At 46.8% G+C, this 15,818-nt stretch overlaps 13 non-coding genes across 13 annotated transcripts; all 13 read right to left on the reverse strand.

Moving 5' to 3' along the window:
* Positions 1 to 1,252: 1,252 nt before the first annotated feature.
* On the reverse strand, positions 1,253 to 1,334 carry Trnas-cga (transfer RNA serine (anticodon CGA)). Its single transcript has one exon. It is a non-coding gene; the product is annotated as a tRNA-Ser (tRNA).
* Positions 1,335 to 1,471: 137 nt separating this feature from the next.
* Positions 1,472 to 1,544, reverse strand: Trnak-uuu (transfer RNA lysine (anticodon UUU)). Its single transcript has one exon. It is a non-coding gene; the product is annotated as a tRNA-Lys (tRNA).
* A 538-nt stretch (positions 1,545 to 2,082) lies between these two features.
* On the reverse strand, positions 2,083 to 2,155 carry Trnaf-gaa (transfer RNA phenylalanine (anticodon GAA)). The gene has a single exon. It is a non-coding gene; the product is annotated as a tRNA-Phe (tRNA).
* A 4,004-nt stretch (positions 2,156 to 6,159) lies between these two features.
* Positions 6,160 to 6,241, reverse strand: Trnas-cga (transfer RNA serine (anticodon CGA)). The gene has a single exon. It is a non-coding gene; the product is annotated as a tRNA-Ser (tRNA).
* Positions 6,242 to 6,378: 137 nt separating this feature from the next.
* Trnak-uuu (transfer RNA lysine (anticodon UUU)) lies at positions 6,379 to 6,451 on the reverse strand. The gene has a single exon. It is a non-coding gene; the product is annotated as a tRNA-Lys (tRNA).
* A 538-nt stretch (positions 6,452 to 6,989) lies between these two features.
* Trnaf-gaa (transfer RNA phenylalanine (anticodon GAA)) lies at positions 6,990 to 7,062 on the reverse strand. Its single transcript has one exon. It is a non-coding gene; the product is annotated as a tRNA-Phe (tRNA).
* Positions 7,063 to 11,072: 4,010 nt separating this feature from the next.
* Positions 11,073 to 11,154, reverse strand: Trnas-cga (transfer RNA serine (anticodon CGA)). The gene has a single exon. It is a non-coding gene; the product is annotated as a tRNA-Ser (tRNA).
* A 137-nt stretch (positions 11,155 to 11,291) lies between these two features.
* On the reverse strand, positions 11,292 to 11,364 carry Trnak-uuu (transfer RNA lysine (anticodon UUU)). Its single transcript has one exon. It is a non-coding gene; the product is annotated as a tRNA-Lys (tRNA).
* A 538-nt stretch (positions 11,365 to 11,902) lies between these two features.
* On the reverse strand, positions 11,903 to 11,975 carry Trnaf-gaa (transfer RNA phenylalanine (anticodon GAA)). The gene has a single exon. It is a non-coding gene; the product is annotated as a tRNA-Phe (tRNA).
* A 576-nt stretch (positions 11,976 to 12,551) lies between these two features.
* Trnas-uga (transfer RNA serine (anticodon UGA)) lies at positions 12,552 to 12,633 on the reverse strand. Its single transcript has one exon. It is a non-coding gene; the product is annotated as a tRNA-Ser (tRNA).
* A 710-nt stretch (positions 12,634 to 13,343) lies between these two features.
* Positions 13,344 to 13,425, reverse strand: Trnas-cga (transfer RNA serine (anticodon CGA)). The gene has a single exon. It is a non-coding gene; the product is annotated as a tRNA-Ser (tRNA).
* Positions 13,426 to 13,562: 137 nt separating this feature from the next.
* Trnak-uuu (transfer RNA lysine (anticodon UUU)) lies at positions 13,563 to 13,635 on the reverse strand. Its single transcript has one exon. It is a non-coding gene; the product is annotated as a tRNA-Lys (tRNA).
* A 537-nt stretch (positions 13,636 to 14,172) lies between these two features.
* Positions 14,173 to 14,245, reverse strand: Trnaf-gaa (transfer RNA phenylalanine (anticodon GAA)). The gene has a single exon. It is a non-coding gene; the product is annotated as a tRNA-Phe (tRNA).
* Between the last annotated feature and the right edge of the window lie 1,573 nt (positions 14,246 to 15,818).

The raw sequence follows: 15,818 nt of genomic DNA on the forward strand, positions 1-15,818 counted from the left end.
GACAAGATGGAGCGCCCCGGAAAGCAGCTTTGACAAGGAGTTATCACAGGTGTAAGCAAGAGGGATAGACGTGCATTAACAGCCCTAGCAGCCGTCTTATAATCAAAATTTAAAAGGGTTAAAGGACGAAAGTCACTAGCTGTCTTCAAACCAGCAGCTTTCGGTATCAGGACAACCGTACCTCTCTTGAAATCGGCTGGAATTGAGCCACCATTCAAAATTTCATTTACTATATCCGTAAAAACAGGCCCTATAATAGGCCAAAAGCGAACAAAAAACTCCTTAGGAAGGCCATCCGGACCAGGAGATTTGTGAGATGGTGAACAAGCAATAAAAGCTGAAATTTCGTCTGCAGTAAAAGGAGCTAAAAATTCCGTATTATGGTCCTCTGTTAAAACTGATGGGATAGCAGTTAAAATCTCGTCATTATCAACCGGATCAGAATCAGCCACAGCATATAAGGTCTCATAGTAGCAGGTAAGTTCATGGGTTATTTGATTCTGTAAGGTAAGCCGGCGACCATCAGCTGCCATTAACCACTCGGCCACGACTGCCTGTGGCAATATCGACTTCCGACAAGTGAAAGTGACATCTTTAGAAGCAATCCGATGGCAGAAAGCGGCGTGGCCTCACTCTTTTCTCTAGTGTTTCCATTGCCAGCACATTAGCCGTTACGAAAGTGTATTAATTTTCGCCCAGACAGGGGCTTCAACCCAACACCCTTTGGTTGAAAACCTAACGCTCTACCGACTGAGCTACCGTACAGCTGCGTGGTGTGCGAGTGATTCACATGTCGTAATTACTGGCTTATGGCTCCAATGGCGACTTCACCGACTTCCCACTGACGCACCGCTGACGCTGCTTTTCTGTCGTCTTAAGCGGTGGACATACTTGCAAGTAGCTGCGAGATCTTAACAAAAGAAACGCTGCACCATTGCTTTTGCCGCACTCGAATGACTGAATTACGATTCTTAAAAAGAAATGAATGTTCGCTCTGTCCAACACTTCCAAGCACATCTGTGTACTCACAAACTCGGCGTCGGCGCGAGAAAATGACGGGAGCGCACTCGTGGGCCTGCGACGGCTTTCTGCAGTCCCAGCGTCAGTGCGAGGTGAACCGGTAGCCACAGGAAGCAGCGGCCGTTGCGAAACTCAGTATTCTTAAATTTTCGTCTTGTTGAGAGTGGCGTCATTGGTTTGCATCCGCGTTCACGTGTGTGAAAATATTTGCTGCTCTTTACGCAAAATCGCACGCAGCCGGTAGGACTCGAACCTACGCTCCCAGAGGGAATCTGATTTCGAGTCAGACGCCTTAACCACTCGGCCACGACTGCCGGTAGCGCGAGTTCTGCCGACACATGCAACTGCTACCGTTTAAAGCACTGTGGTGTCAGGAAACGGCGTAGTTGCATTCTTTTCCGTAGTGTTTCCACCTCTACTAGACGAATCACTACCAAAGTATTAAAATTTCCGCCCGGACAGGGACTTGAACCCTGGACCCTTAGGTTAAAAGCCTAATGCTCTACCGACTGAGCTATCCGGGCTCACAAGACGTTTGTAAACCTTCCACGATACACAACTGCACATTGACTCATGTCCTTTACTGTTGTGCACTCGCTGCATGGAGCTGTAACTAATAAAACGTCGCCTGGATGCTGTCTACAAACTTATCGTGCTAAGCTCGTAACAGACTATCGAAGAATGCTGACACATGACGCAAGAACAAATTGCAGCAATCGTTACGTCTCATACGTTGGAGCAGAGGATTTACGTGTTCTGTCGACACTCACTGGGCAACTGGAAAATTCACAAGCATTTCGAATGCAATGTTTCCCACGTTTTCGCTCATTTCACGGTTCCGTTGGAGACGTTCTTCACGTCCTGACACAAAAAAGGGAACGCAATAGGTAGGACTTTTTTTTTATTTTCTTGCTTCCCAGGCATTTGCCTACTGTGTTCCTCTTATGGCATGCACTGGACAACCAGAACAGCTACAGGAGGGAGTCATTTTTGTTCTCGGCGGTAGTTACATTATCACAAACTCAGAGCAATTCCATTGGCGTCAGCTTCAAAACGAATGCATGCCGAAACCCGGGATCGAACCAGGGACCTTTAGATCTTCAGTCTAACGCTCTCCCAACTGAGCTATTTCGGCTGACGTTGAACGTCTCTGTTTTGCACGTCTTCGTTGACCTCTGCCCCGTCGCCAATTTCACAGTCATCTTCATCTGATAAGACACAGGGACGCTGAAAGGCGAGCAGCAGATGCAGTGAAGTACCACACACATTTCTTCTGCTTCCATCATCGTAACAAGCAAACACTTCGACTCGATTCATGTAATATTGACTTCGCTGACGCTAGAAAACCTGTGCTATATCGATGCCACGTGCAACTCGTGTGCAAAGAACGAGACACAAGAAGCAGTGAGCCTCTCCAGCGTGTGAGAGGCAGCATCTAGCAGATACACACGGTAAAACATTTGACTTGCGCTAGCTCATAAATTGCTACACGTCATCGTCTGCAAGCTAAAATGGACACATCTGCACTGCCCAGAGAGGTGACACTTGCACTGACACCTGGTGGACGGCTGTGAGACGAGGAGATGAGCTGTGGCTTCTGGGCGCGACTGTAGCGCTGCACCCTGCACATTGCTGGCGATCCACGTGTTTAGTGGAGACGCAACCGCTAGGATGCAGCTGAACGTCCTTCTTCTGAGAGCGAGAAAATTTTCGCAGTCGGCAGGACTCGAACCTACGCTCCCAGAGGGAATCTGATTTCAAGTCAGACGCCTTAACCACTTTTTTTTTTTTTTTTTTTTATACTCGAACCCACAATCCCCGGTTTAGGAGACCGATGCCTTATCCATTTTTTTTTTTGCCTTATCCATTTTTTTTAACGCCTTAACCACTTTTTTTTATCTTTTTTTTTGTCTCCTTGCAGCTCGGTGGAGGCGTGTTGGGCAGGGGTCGAATCCCGAGGCCTGGCCATGACGTCTCCTCCTCCCTGCACTGAAGCACAGTCGCACCAAGACGTAGTAATTGTCCTTGGTTCAGAGTCTTATGATACTTATATGTGGACACGGGGGTCATGATGCGTCGTCTATCCAAACAGGTAAAAGCTTGGCAGGAAGGTAAAAGAACTAAGAACTAGCGAGAATGTCTTCCGTATCATGAAGTGAGATCAGTATGCCCCTATACCGGTGCCATTAATGCATCTGGCGCAGTAATTATCAATAGAAGTGGAAACTTAACCAATCCCCTGCTTTTCGAAAACAATACTAAGCATATTCGCAAAGTCCCTCTTAAGATGTGGGAAAGATTTTTGCGTCCAGTACTCATGAAGCATGTAACCAATAAACGAAATAAAATCGGAAAGACCATCACCATCAACCACTGCAAAAATGTAACGGCCAAGAAGCCACATAATGGTGTTGTTCTTTGTCCGGGGATAAAAAACCGTGTCCGGCCAGCAGAGGATATCAGTTGTAAATGCCGATTCCGAACTCCTGGTGAGTAACGCCAATTGTCGGCGCAGCCAGTACCACATGCGAAGACGGTCAGCGCAGGTAAATCGGTGTGGGAGCGTATCAACACAACCACACGTTTGACAAAGCGGAGAGACACATAAACCTATACGATGAAGTCGTACGTTCGTAGGAATCAGCTGATTAACCACCTTATACCATAGGGAGGCAACAGTTGCTGAATGAACGGGTAAGCTAATATTCGTCCATATGTTACGCCAATTAAAACGGGGATACTGCAAAACAATCGGGTTGGAAGAAAACGACCTGTGCCATTTGGCAAGCAGTGTTCGCGTAGTAAAAACAGGACGACGTTGTAAGTGGAGATCCAGGTAACTAATCTCAATGTAGAAGTCCCGAACATGTCGTAGCTTCGCATTTAGAGACCCTACGTTAATAGGCGGTGACAAGCTCTCAGGACGAACGACATGGAGTAATCGCGAAGTAACAGTCGGGGACTCAGAAAATAAAAGATGGAGGGTTCGCTTAACATAAAGGGCAGCAGCCTTGACACGGACATCGGTGAACGACAAGCCGCCCTCAAGACGCGGCTTCGTAAAAACATCACAACGTAATTTAAAAATGTGCCCCCGCCAAATATATCTGTTAATAAGCTGGACCATTTTTGCACCCTGCATTCGGGGAAGCGGAAACAACTGAGCAACGTAATATACTTTACATAAAACATAAGTGTCTAATACACGCTTTTTTTGCAGTAGCGGTATCGAACGCCATGAGTGTTCGAATAAAACACCTTGAAGCTTGGAAATGGCCACTTGCCAATTTTTTGCAGCCATACGAAGAGGACACCGTTCAAGATAGATACCTAAATGTGTATGGTGTTCAACAGCCATAACCCACGGAATAACCACACGTTCAAAGCCCCGCAAATTCAGGAGTTTGCTTTTACGGGGGTTAATACGAGAACCTGAGGCTGCAGAAAATTTATCTAGTTCCATTTTCAACAGCGGCACTTCTGCGGCGGAACGAAGCAAAACAACCAAATCATCAGCATAAGCTGTTGCTGTCTGGGTAACCCCAGAGATCGTAAGACCACGAAGTGTCGAGTTGAGACGTGTGAGGAGTGGTTGAAGGGAGAGAGCATAAAGGGTCATGGATAAAGGGCTACCTTGCGGGACGCCACGTTTAATATCAATGACCTTCGTCAGCTGGCCATTAATGTCAATCTTAGCAGAAATGCCAGTCGTCATATTCTTAAGTACCAGCAGCGCCGTTTCATTAAAACCGAGTCGGCGCAGCAGAAGCTCTAAAAACGAATGGGACACACGATCAAAAGCCTTACTAAAATCAACAAATAAAAGCGCACAGGAAATATTGGTGACAGCGACAATCGACACAATATCACGATACCCCGCCAGAGGCGTCAAGATGGAGCGCCCCGGAAAGCAGCTTTGACAAGGAGTTATCACAGGTGTAAGCAAGAGGGATAGACGTGCATTAACAGCCCTAGCAGCCGTCTTATAATCAAAATTTAAAAGGGTTAAAGGACGAAAGTCACTAGCTGTCTTCAAACCAGCAGCTTTCGGTATCAGGACAACCGTACCTCTCTTGAAATCGGCTGGAATTGAGCCACCATTCAAAATTTCATTTACTATATCCGTAAAAACAGGCCCTATAATAGGCCAAAAGCGAACAAAAAACTCCTTAGGAAGGCCATCCGGACCAGGAGATTTGTGAGATGGTGAACAAGCAATAAAAGCTGAAATTTCGTCTGCAGTAAAAGGAGCTAAAAATTCCGTATTATGGTCCTCTGTTAAAACTGATGGGATAGCAGTTAAAATCTCGTCATTATCAACCGGATCAGAATCAGCCACAGCATATAAGGTCTCATAGTAGCAGGTAAGTTCATGGGTTATTTGATTCTGTAAGGTAAGCCGGCGACCATCAGCTGCCATTAACCACTCGGCCACGACTGCCTGTGGCAATATCGACTTCCGACAAGTGAAAGTGACATCTTTAGAAGCAATCCGATGGCAGAAAGCGGCGTGGCCTCACTCTTTTCTCTAGTGTTTCCATTGCCAGCACATTAGCCGTTACGAAAGTGTATTAATTTTCGCCCAGACAGGGGCTTCAACCCAACACCCTTTGGTTGAAAACCTAACGCTCTACCGACTGAGCTACCGTACAGCTGCGTGGTGTGCGAGTGATTCACATGTCGTAATTACTGGCTTATGGCTCCAATGGCGACTTCACCGACTTCCCACTGACGCACCGCTGACGCTGCTTTTCTGTCGTCTTAAGCGGTGGACATACTTGCAAGTAGCTGCGAGATCTTAACAAAAGAAACGCTGCACCATTGATTTTGCCGCACTCGAATGACTGAATTTCGATTCTTAAAAAGAAATGAATGTTCGCTCTGTCCAACACTTCCAAGCACATCTGTGTACTCACAAACTCGGCGTCGGCGCGAGAAAATGACGGGAGCGCACTCGTGGGCCTGCGACGGCTTTCTGCAGTCCCAGCGTCAGTGCGAGGTGAACCGGTAGCCACAGGAAGCAGCGGCCGTTGCGAAACTCAGTATTCTTAAATTTTCGTCTTGTTGAGAGTGGCGTCATTGGTTTGCATCCGCGTTCACGTGTGTGAAAATATTTGCTGCTCTTTACGCAAAATCGCACGCAGCCGGTAGGACTCGAACCTACGCTCCCAGAGGGAATCTGATTTCGAGTCAGACGCCTTAACCACTCGGCCACGACTGCCGGTAGCGCGAGTTCTGCCGACACATGCAACTGCTACCGTTTAAAGCACTGTGGTGTCAGGAAACGGCGTAGTTGCATTCTTTTCCGTAGTGTTTCCACCTCTACTAGACGAATCACTACCAAAGTATTAAAATTTCCGCCCGGACAGGGACTTGAACCCTGGACCCTTAGGTTAAAAGCCTAATGCTCTACCGACTGAGCTATCCGGGCTCACAAGACGTTTGTAAACCTTCCACGATACACAACTGCACATTGACTCATGTCCTTTACTGTTGTGCACTCGCTGCATGGAGCTGTAACTAATAAAACGTCGCCTGGATGCTGTCTACAAACTTATCGTGCTAAGCTCGTAACAGACTATCGAAGAATGCTGACACATGACGCAAGAACAAATTGCAGCAATCGTTACGTCTCATACGTTGGAGCAGAGGATTTACGTGTTCTGTCGACACTCACTGGGCAACTGGAAAATTCACAAGCATTTCGAATGCAATGTTTCCCACGTTTTCGCTCATTTCACGGTTCCGTTGGAGACGTTCTTCACGTCCTGACACAAAAAAGGGAACGCAATAGGTAGGACTTTTTTTTTATTTTCTTGCTTCCCAGGCATTTGCCTACTGTGTTCCTCTTATGGCATGCACTGGACAACCAGAACAGCTACAGGAGGGAGTCATTTTTGTTCTCGGCGGTAGTTACATTATCACAAACTCAGAGCAATTCCATTGGCGTCAGCTTCAAAACGAATGCATGCCGAAACCCGGGATCGAACCAGGGACCTTTAGATCTTCAGTCTAACGCTCTCCCAACTGAGCTATTTCGGCTGACGTTGAACGTCTCTGTTTTGCACGTCTTCGTTGACCTCTGCCCCGTCGCCAATTTCACAGTCATCTTCATCTGATAAGACACAGGGACGCTGAAAGGCGAGCAGCAGATGCAGTGAAGTACCACACACATTTCTTCTGCTTCCATCATCGTAACAAGCAAACACTTCGACTCGATTCATGTAATATTGACTTCGCTGACGCTAGAAAACCTGTGCTATATCGATGCCACGTGCAACTCGTGTGCAAAGAACGAGACACAAGAAGCAGTGAGCCTCTCCAGCGTGTGAGAGGCAGCATCTAGCAGATACACACGGTAAAACATTTGACTTGCGCTAGCTCATAAATTGCTACACGTCATCGTCTGCAAGCTAAAATGGACACATCTGCACTGCCCAGAGAGGTGACACTTGCACTGACACCTGGTGGACGGCTGTGAGACGAGGAGATGAGCTGTGGCTTCTGGGCGCGACTGTAGCGCTGCACCCTGCACATTGCTGGCGATCCACGTGTTTAGTGGAGACGCAACCGCTAGGATGCAGCTGAACGTCCTTCTTCTGAGAGCGAGAAAATTTTCGCAGTCGGCAGGACTCGAACCTACGCTCCCAGAGGGAATCTGATTTCAAGTCAGACGCCTTAACCACTTTTTTTTTTTTTTTTTTTTTATACTCGAACCCACAATCCCCGGTTTAGGAGACCGATGCCTTATCCATTTTTTTTTTTTTTTGCCTTATCCATTTTTTTTAACGCCTTAACCACTTTTTTTTTATCTTTTTTTTTGTCTCCTTGCAGCTCGGTGGAGGCGTGTTGGGCAGGGGTCGAATCCCGAGGCCTGGCCATGACGTCTCCTCCTCCCTGCACTGAAGCACAGTCGCACCAAGACGTAGTAATTGTCCTTGGTTCAGAGTCTTATGATACTTATATGTGGACACGGGGGTCATGATGCGTCGTCTATCCAAACAGGTAAAAGCTTGGCAGGAAGGTAAAAGAACTAAGAACTAGCGAGAATGTCTTCCGTATCATGAAGTGAGATCAGTATGCCCCTATACCGGTGCCATTAATGCATCTGGCGCAGTAATTATCAATAGAAGTGGAAACTTAACCAATCCCCTGCTTTTCGAAAACAATACTAAGCATATTCGCAAAGTCCCTCTTAAGATGTGGGAAAGATTTTTGCGTCCAGTACTCATGAAGCATGTAACCAATAAACGAAATAAAATCGGAAAGACCATCACCATCAACCACTGCAAAAATGTAACGGCCAAGAAGCCACATAATGGTGTTGTTCTTTGTCCGGGGATAAAAAACCGTGTCCGGCCAGCAGAGGATATCAGTTGTAAATGCCGATTCCGAACTCCTGGTGAGTAACGCCAATTGTCGGCGCAGCCAGTACCACATGCGAAGACGGTCAGCGCAGGTAAATCGGTGTGGGAGCGTATCAACACAACCACACGTTTGACAAAGCGGAGAGACACATAAACCTATACGATGAAGTCGTACGTTCGTAGGAATCAGCTGATTAACCACCTTATACCATAGGGAGGCAACAGTTGCTGAATGAACGGGTAAGCTAATATTCGTCCATATGTTACGCCAATTAAAACGGGGATACTGCAAAACAATCGGGTTGGAAGAAAACGACCTGTGCCATTTGGCAAGCAGTGTTCGCGTAGTAAAAACAGGACGACGTTGTAAGTGGAGATCCAGGTAACTAATCTCAATGTAGAAGTCCCGAACATGTCGTAGCTTCGCATTTAGAGACCCTACGTTAATAGGCGGTGACAAGCTCTCAGGACGAACGACATGGAGTAATCGCGAAGTAACAGTCGGGGACTCAGAAAATAAAAGATGGAGGGTTCGCTTAACATAAAGGGCAGCAGCCTTGACACGGACATCGGTGAACGACAAGCCGCCCTCAAGACGCGGCTTCGTAAAAACATCACAACGTAATTTAAAAATGTGCCCCCGCCAAATATATCTGTTAATAAGCTGGACCATTTTTGCACCCTGCATTCGGGGAAGCGGAAACAACTGAGCAACGTAATATACTTTACATAAAACATAAGTGTCTAATACACGCTTTTTTTGCAGTAGCGGTATCGAACGCCATGAGTGTTCGAATAATACACCTTGAAGCTTGGAAATGGCCACTTGCCAATTTTTTGCAGCCATACGAAGAGGACACCGTTCAAGATAGATACCTAAATGTGTATGGTGTTCAACAGCCATAACCCACGGAATAACCACACGTTCAAAGCCCCGCAAATTCAGGAGTTTGCTTTTACGGGGGTTAATACGAGAACCTGAGGCTGCAGAAAATTTATCTAGTTCCATTTTCAACAGCGGCACTTCTGCGGCGGAACGAAGCAAAACAACCAAATCATCAGCATAAGCTGTTGCTGTCTGGGTAACCCCAGAGATCGTAAGACCACGAAGTGTCGAGTTGAGACGTGTGAGGAGTGGTTGAAGGGAGAGAGCATAAAGGGTCATGGATAAAGGGCTACCTTGCGGGACGCCACGTTTAATATCAATGACCTTCGTCAGCTGGCCATTAATGTCAATCTTAGCAGAAATGCCAGTCGTCATATTCTTAAGTACCAGCAGCGCCTTTTCATTAAAACCGAGTCGGCGCAGCAGAAGCTCTAAAAACGAATGGGACACACGATCAAAAGCCTTACTAAAATCAACAAATAAAAGCGCACAGGAAATATTGGTGACAGCGACAATCGACACAATATCACGATACCCCGCCAGAGGCGTCAAGATGGAGCGCCCCGGAAAGCAGCTTTGACAAGGAGTTATCACAGGTGTAAGCAAGAGGGATAGACGTGCATTAACAGCCCTAGCAGCCGTCTTATAATCAAAATTTAAAAGGGTTAAAGGACGAAAGTCACTAGCTGTCTTCAAACCAGCAGCTTTCGGTATCAGGACAACCGTACCTCTCTTGAAATCGGCTGGAATTGAGCCACCATTCAAAATTTCATTTACTATATCCGTAAAAACAGGCCCTATAATAGGCCAAAAGCGAACAAAAAACTCCTTAGGAAGGCCATCCGGACCAGGAGATTTGTGAGATGGTGAACAAGCAATAAAAGCTGAAATTTCGTCTGCAGTAAAAGGAGCTAAAAATTCCGTATTATGGTCCTCTGTTAAAACTGATGGGATAGCAGTTAAAATCTCGTCATTATCAACCGGATCAGAATCAGCCACAGCATATAAGGTCTCATAGTAGCAGGTAAGTTCATGGGTTATTTGATTCTGTAAGGTAAGCCGGCGACCATCAGCTGCCATTAACCACTCGGCCACGACTGCCTGTGGCAATATCGACTTCCGGCAAGTGAAAGTGACATCTTTAGAAGCAATCCGATGGCAGAAAGCGGCGTGGCCTCACTCTTTTCTCTAGTGTTTCCATTGCCAGCACATTAGCCGTTACGAAAGTGTATTAATTTTCGCCCAGACAGGGGCTTCAACCCAACACCCTTTGGTTGAAAACCTAACGCTCTACCGACTGAGCTACCGTACAGCTGCGTGGTGTGCGAGTGATTCACATGTCGTAATTACTGGCTTATGGCTCCAATGGCGACTTCACCGACTTCCCACTGACGCACCGCTGACGCTGCTTTTCTGTCGTCTTAAGCGGTGGACATACTTGCAAGTAGCTGCGAGATCTTAACAAAAGAAACGCTGCACCATTGCTTTTGCCGCACTCGAATGACTGAATTTCGATTCTTAAAAAGAAATGAATGTTCGCTCTGTCCAACACTTCCAAGCACATCTGTGTACTCACAAACTCGGCGTCGGCGCGAGAAAATGACGGGAGCGCACTCGTGGGCCTGCGACGGCTTTCTGCAGTCCCAGCGTCAGTGCGAGGTGAACCGGTAGCCACAGGAAGCAGCGGCCGTTGCGAAACTCAGTATTCTTAAATTTTCGTCTTGTTGAGAGTGGCGTCATTGGTTTGCATCCGCGTTCACGTGTGTGAAAATATTTGCTGCTCTTTACGCAAAATCGCACGCAGCCGGTAGGACTCGAACCTACGCTCCCAGAGGGAATCTGATTTCGAGTCAGACGCCTTAACCACTCGGCCACGACTGCCGGTAGCGCAAGTTCTGCCGACACATGCAACTGCTACCGTTTAAAGCACTGTGGTGTCAGGAAACGGCGTAGTTGCATTCTTTTCCGTAGTGTTTCCACCTCTACTAGACGAATCACTACCAAAGTATTAAAATTTCCGCCCGGACAGGGACTTGAACCCTGGACCCTTAGGTTAAAAGCCTAATGCTCTACCGACTGAGCTATCCGGGCTCACAAGACGTTTGTAAACCTTCCACGATACACAACTGCACATTGACTCATGTCCTTTACTGTTGTGCACTCGCTGCATGGAGCTGTAACTAATAAAACGTCGCCTGGATGCTGTCTACAAACTTATCGTGCTAAGCTCGTAACAGACTATCGAAGAATGCTGACACATGACGCAAGAACAAATTGCAGCAATCGTTACGTCTCATACGTTGGAGCAGAGGATTTACGTGTTCTGTCGACACTCACTGGGCAACTGGAAAATTCACAAGCATTTCGAATGCAATGTTTCCCACGTTTTCGCTCATTTCACGGTTCCGTTGGAGACGTTCTTCACGTCCTGACACAAAAAAGGGAACGCAATAGGTAGGACTTTTTTTTTATTTTCTTGCTTCCCAGGCATTTGCCTACTGTGTTCCTCTTATGGCATGCACTGGACAACCAGAACAGCTACAGGAGGGAGTCATTTTTGTTCTCGGCGGTAGTTACATTATCACAAACTCAGAGCAATTCCATTGGCGTCAGCTTCAAAACGAATGCATGCCGAAACCCGGGATCGAACCAGGGACCTTTAGATCTTCAGTCTAACGCTCTCCCAACTGAGCTATTTCGGCTGACGTTGAACGTCTCTGTTTTGCACGTCTTCGTTGACCTCTGCCCCGTCGCCAATTTCACAGTCATCTTCATCTGATAAGACACAGGGACGCTGAAAGGCGAGCAGCAGATGCAGTGAAGTACCACACACATTTCTTCTGCTTCCATCATCGTAACAAGCAAACACTTCGACTCGATTCATGTAATATTGACTTCGCTGACGCTAGAAAACCTGTGCTATATCGATGCCACGTGCAACTCGTGTGCAAAGAACGAGACACAAGAAGCAGTGAGCCTCTCCAGCGTGTGAGAGGCAGCATCTAGCAGATACACACGGTAAAACATTTGACTTGCGCTAGCTCATAAATTGCTACACGTCATCGTCTGCAAGCTAAAATGGACACATCTGCACTGCCCAGAGAGGTGACACTTGCACTGACACCTGGTGGACGGCTGTGAGACGGGGAGATGAGCTGTGGCTTCTGGGCGCGACTGTAGCGCTGCACCCTGCACATTGCTGGCGATCCACGTGTTTAGTGGAGACGCAACCGCTAGGATGCAGCTGAACGTCCTTCTTCTGAGAGCGAGAAAATTTTCGCAGTCGGCAGGACTCGAACCTACGCTCCCAGAGGGAATCTGATTTCAAGTCAGACGCCTTAACCACTCGGCCACGACTGCTGGTGGCGGAAATGTCTCCCGACAACGGAAACTGCCATCTTTAGAAGCAATCTGATGGCAGAAAGCGGCGTGGCCTCACTCATTTCTGTAAGGTTTCCATTGGCCGTTTCCAAAATGTAATAATTTTCGCCCAGACAGGGACTTGAACCCAGGACCATTTGATTGGGAACCTACCGCTCTGCCGACTGAGCTATGCGGGCCCACGCACGAGCATTATCGTACAGCTGCGTGGTGTCCGAGTGATTCGCATGTCGTAATTGCTGGCTTATGGCTCCAATGGCGACTTCACCGACTTCCCACTGACGCACCGCTGACGCTGCTTTTCTGTCGTCTTAAGCGGTGGACATACTTGCAAGTAGCTGCGAGATCTTAACAAAAGAAACGCTGCACCATTGCTTTTGCCGCACTCGAATGACTGAATTTCGATTCTTAAAAAGAAATGAATGTTCGCTCTGTCCAACACTTCCAAGCACATCTGTGTACTCACAAACTCGGCGTCGGCGCGAGAAAATGACGGGAGCGCACTCGTGGGCCTGCGACGGCTTTCTGCAGTCCCAGCGTCAGTGCGAGGTGAACCGGTAGCCACAGGAAGCAGCGGCCGTTGCGAAACTCAGTATTCTTAAATTTTCGTCTTGTTGAGAGTGGCGTCATTGGTTTGCATCCGCGTTCACGTGTGTGAAAATATTTGCTGCTCTTTACGCAAAATCGCACGCAGCCGGTAGGACTCGAACCTACGCTCCCAGAGGGAATCTGATTTCGAGTCAGACGCCTTAACCACTCGGCCACGACTGCCGGTAGCGCGAGTTCTGCCGACACATGCAACTGCTACCGTTTAAAGCACTGTGGTGTCAGGAAACGGCGTAGTTGCATTCTTTTCCGTAGTGTTTCCACCTCTACTAGACGAATCACTACCAAAGTATTAAAATTTCCGCCCGGACAGGGACTTGAACCCTGGACCCTTAGGTTAAAAGCCTAATGCTCTACCGACTGAGCTATCCGGGCTCACAAGACGTTTGTAAACCTTCCACGATACACAACTGCACATTGACTCATGTCCTTTACTGTTGTGCACTCGCTGCATGGAGCTGTAACTAATAAAACGTCGCCTGGATGCTGTCTACAAACTTATCGTGCTAAGCTCGTAACAGACTATCGAAGAATGCTGACACATGACGCAAGAACAAATTGCAGCAATCGTTACGTCTCATACGTTGGAGCAGAGGATTTACGTGTTCTGTCGACACTCACTGGGCAACTGGAAAATTCACAAGCATTTCGAATGCAATGTTTCCCACGTTTTCGCTCATTTCACGGTTCCGTTGGAGACGTTCCTCACGTCCTGACACAAAAAAGGGAACGCAATAGGTAGGACTTTTTTTTATTTTCTTGCTTCCCAGGCATTTGCCTACTGTGTTCCTCTTATGGCATGCACTGGACAACCAGAACAGCTACAGGAGGGAGTCATTTTTGTTCTCGGCGGTAGTTACATTATCACAAACTCAGAGCAATTCCATTGGCGTCAGCTTCAAAACGAATGCATGCCGAAACCCGGGATCGAACCAGGGACCTTTAGATCTTCAGTCTAACGCTCTCCCAACTGAGCTATTTCGGCTGACGTTGAACGTCTCTGTTTTGCACGTCTTCGTTGACCTCTGCCCCGTCGCCAATTTCACAGTCATCTTCATCTGATAAGACACAGGGACGCTGAAAGGCGAGCAGCAGATGCAGTGAAGTACCACACACATTTCTTCTGCTTCCATCATCGTAACAAGCAAACACTTCGACTCGATTCATGTAATATTGACTTCGCTGACGCTAGAAAACCTGTGCTATATCGATGCCACGTGCAACTCGTGTGCAAAGAACGAGACACAAGAAGCAGTGAGCCTCTCCAGCGTGTGAGAGGCAGCATCTAGCAGATACACACGGTAAAACATTTGACTTGCGCTAGCTCATAAATTGCTACACGTCATCGTCTGCAAGCTAAAATGGACACATCTGCACTGCCCAGAGAGGTGACACTTGCACTGACACCTGGTGGACGGCTGTGAGACGGGGAGATGAGCTGTGGCTTCTGGGCGCGACTGTAGCGCTGCACCCTGCACATTGCTGGCGATCCACGTGTTTAGTGGAGACGCAACCGCTAGGATGCAGCTGAACGTCCTTCTTCTGAGAGCGAGAAAATTTTCGCAGTCGGCAGGACTTTTTTTTTTTCTTTTTTTTTTTTATTTTTTTTTTTTATTTTTTTTTTTTTCTTGATTTAATTAAGGTTTTTGTCGTCGTTGCTCCACGCAGACCATCCTGTAGTATCGAAATTTTCTGCTCCTTCTTCTTAAACAAAAAAAGAAAAAACGGACGCAGTCGGTAGGACATTTTTTTTTTTTTTTTTCGCAGTCGGCAGGACTTTTTTTTTTTTTGTTTAAAATTTTCGCAGTCGGCAGGACTTTTTTTTGTTATTTTTTTTTCTTTTTTTTTATTTTTTTTTTATTTTTTTTTTTTTTACCAAAGATGCAACCAGAGCAACAGGCAGGCAGAGGCAAAGAGGGCAGGGGTCGAATGTCCCGAGGCCTGGCCAAAATGTCTCCCCCAGACCTGTCACCAAGTTGTCTCCTGAGTCTGTTGTAAGAGACTGGTTTTTTTTTTTTTTTTTGGTTTTTTGGGCTACTAGGATTTTTTTTTAATGTTGGTTTAAATTTGTTTTTTTTAATTGGTTTTGCTTGGTTCTTTTTTTTTTTATTTTATTTATTTATTAATTGCCGACTGGCGTGATGAAGAATGTGCAACAGAACATTGGAGCTCAGTGGCTGGAGAAAGAGGAAATAATATTTAGTGCCACAAAGGAAACGAAAATATCGCCTCAAAACTAAAGAAATGCAGTGTTTCCTGCTGGAAGAGAACGACAAGAAGCACAGTGGGAGAAGAAAAAAAAAAAACACGAAGAACTTAGAAGCCCTCAACTCTACCGGGACATGAATTTAGGAAACGAACCTGAGAGAAGAAATGAGCAAATTCCATTCATCCATAATGGAAAAGAGATAAAATGGCACATAATTTGGCAACGAAAAACAAACACCTCTCTTGGAAAGGAGTGTGAAAGGAATGGAGGATTGTGAATGTGCTATCTTCACGGAAAGAAGCGAGCAAATAGGCAACATAGAATTTCAAAACAAGCGATCCCCGTAGGA

The sequence above is a fragment of the Schistocerca nitens genome, unplaced genomic scaffold (assembly GCF_023898315.1).
Source record: "Schistocerca nitens isolate TAMUIC-IGC-003100 unplaced genomic scaffold, iqSchNite1.1 HiC_scaffold_385, whole genome shotgun sequence".
NCBI classification, from domain to species: domain Eukaryota; kingdom Metazoa; phylum Arthropoda; class Insecta; order Orthoptera; family Acrididae; genus Schistocerca; species Schistocerca nitens.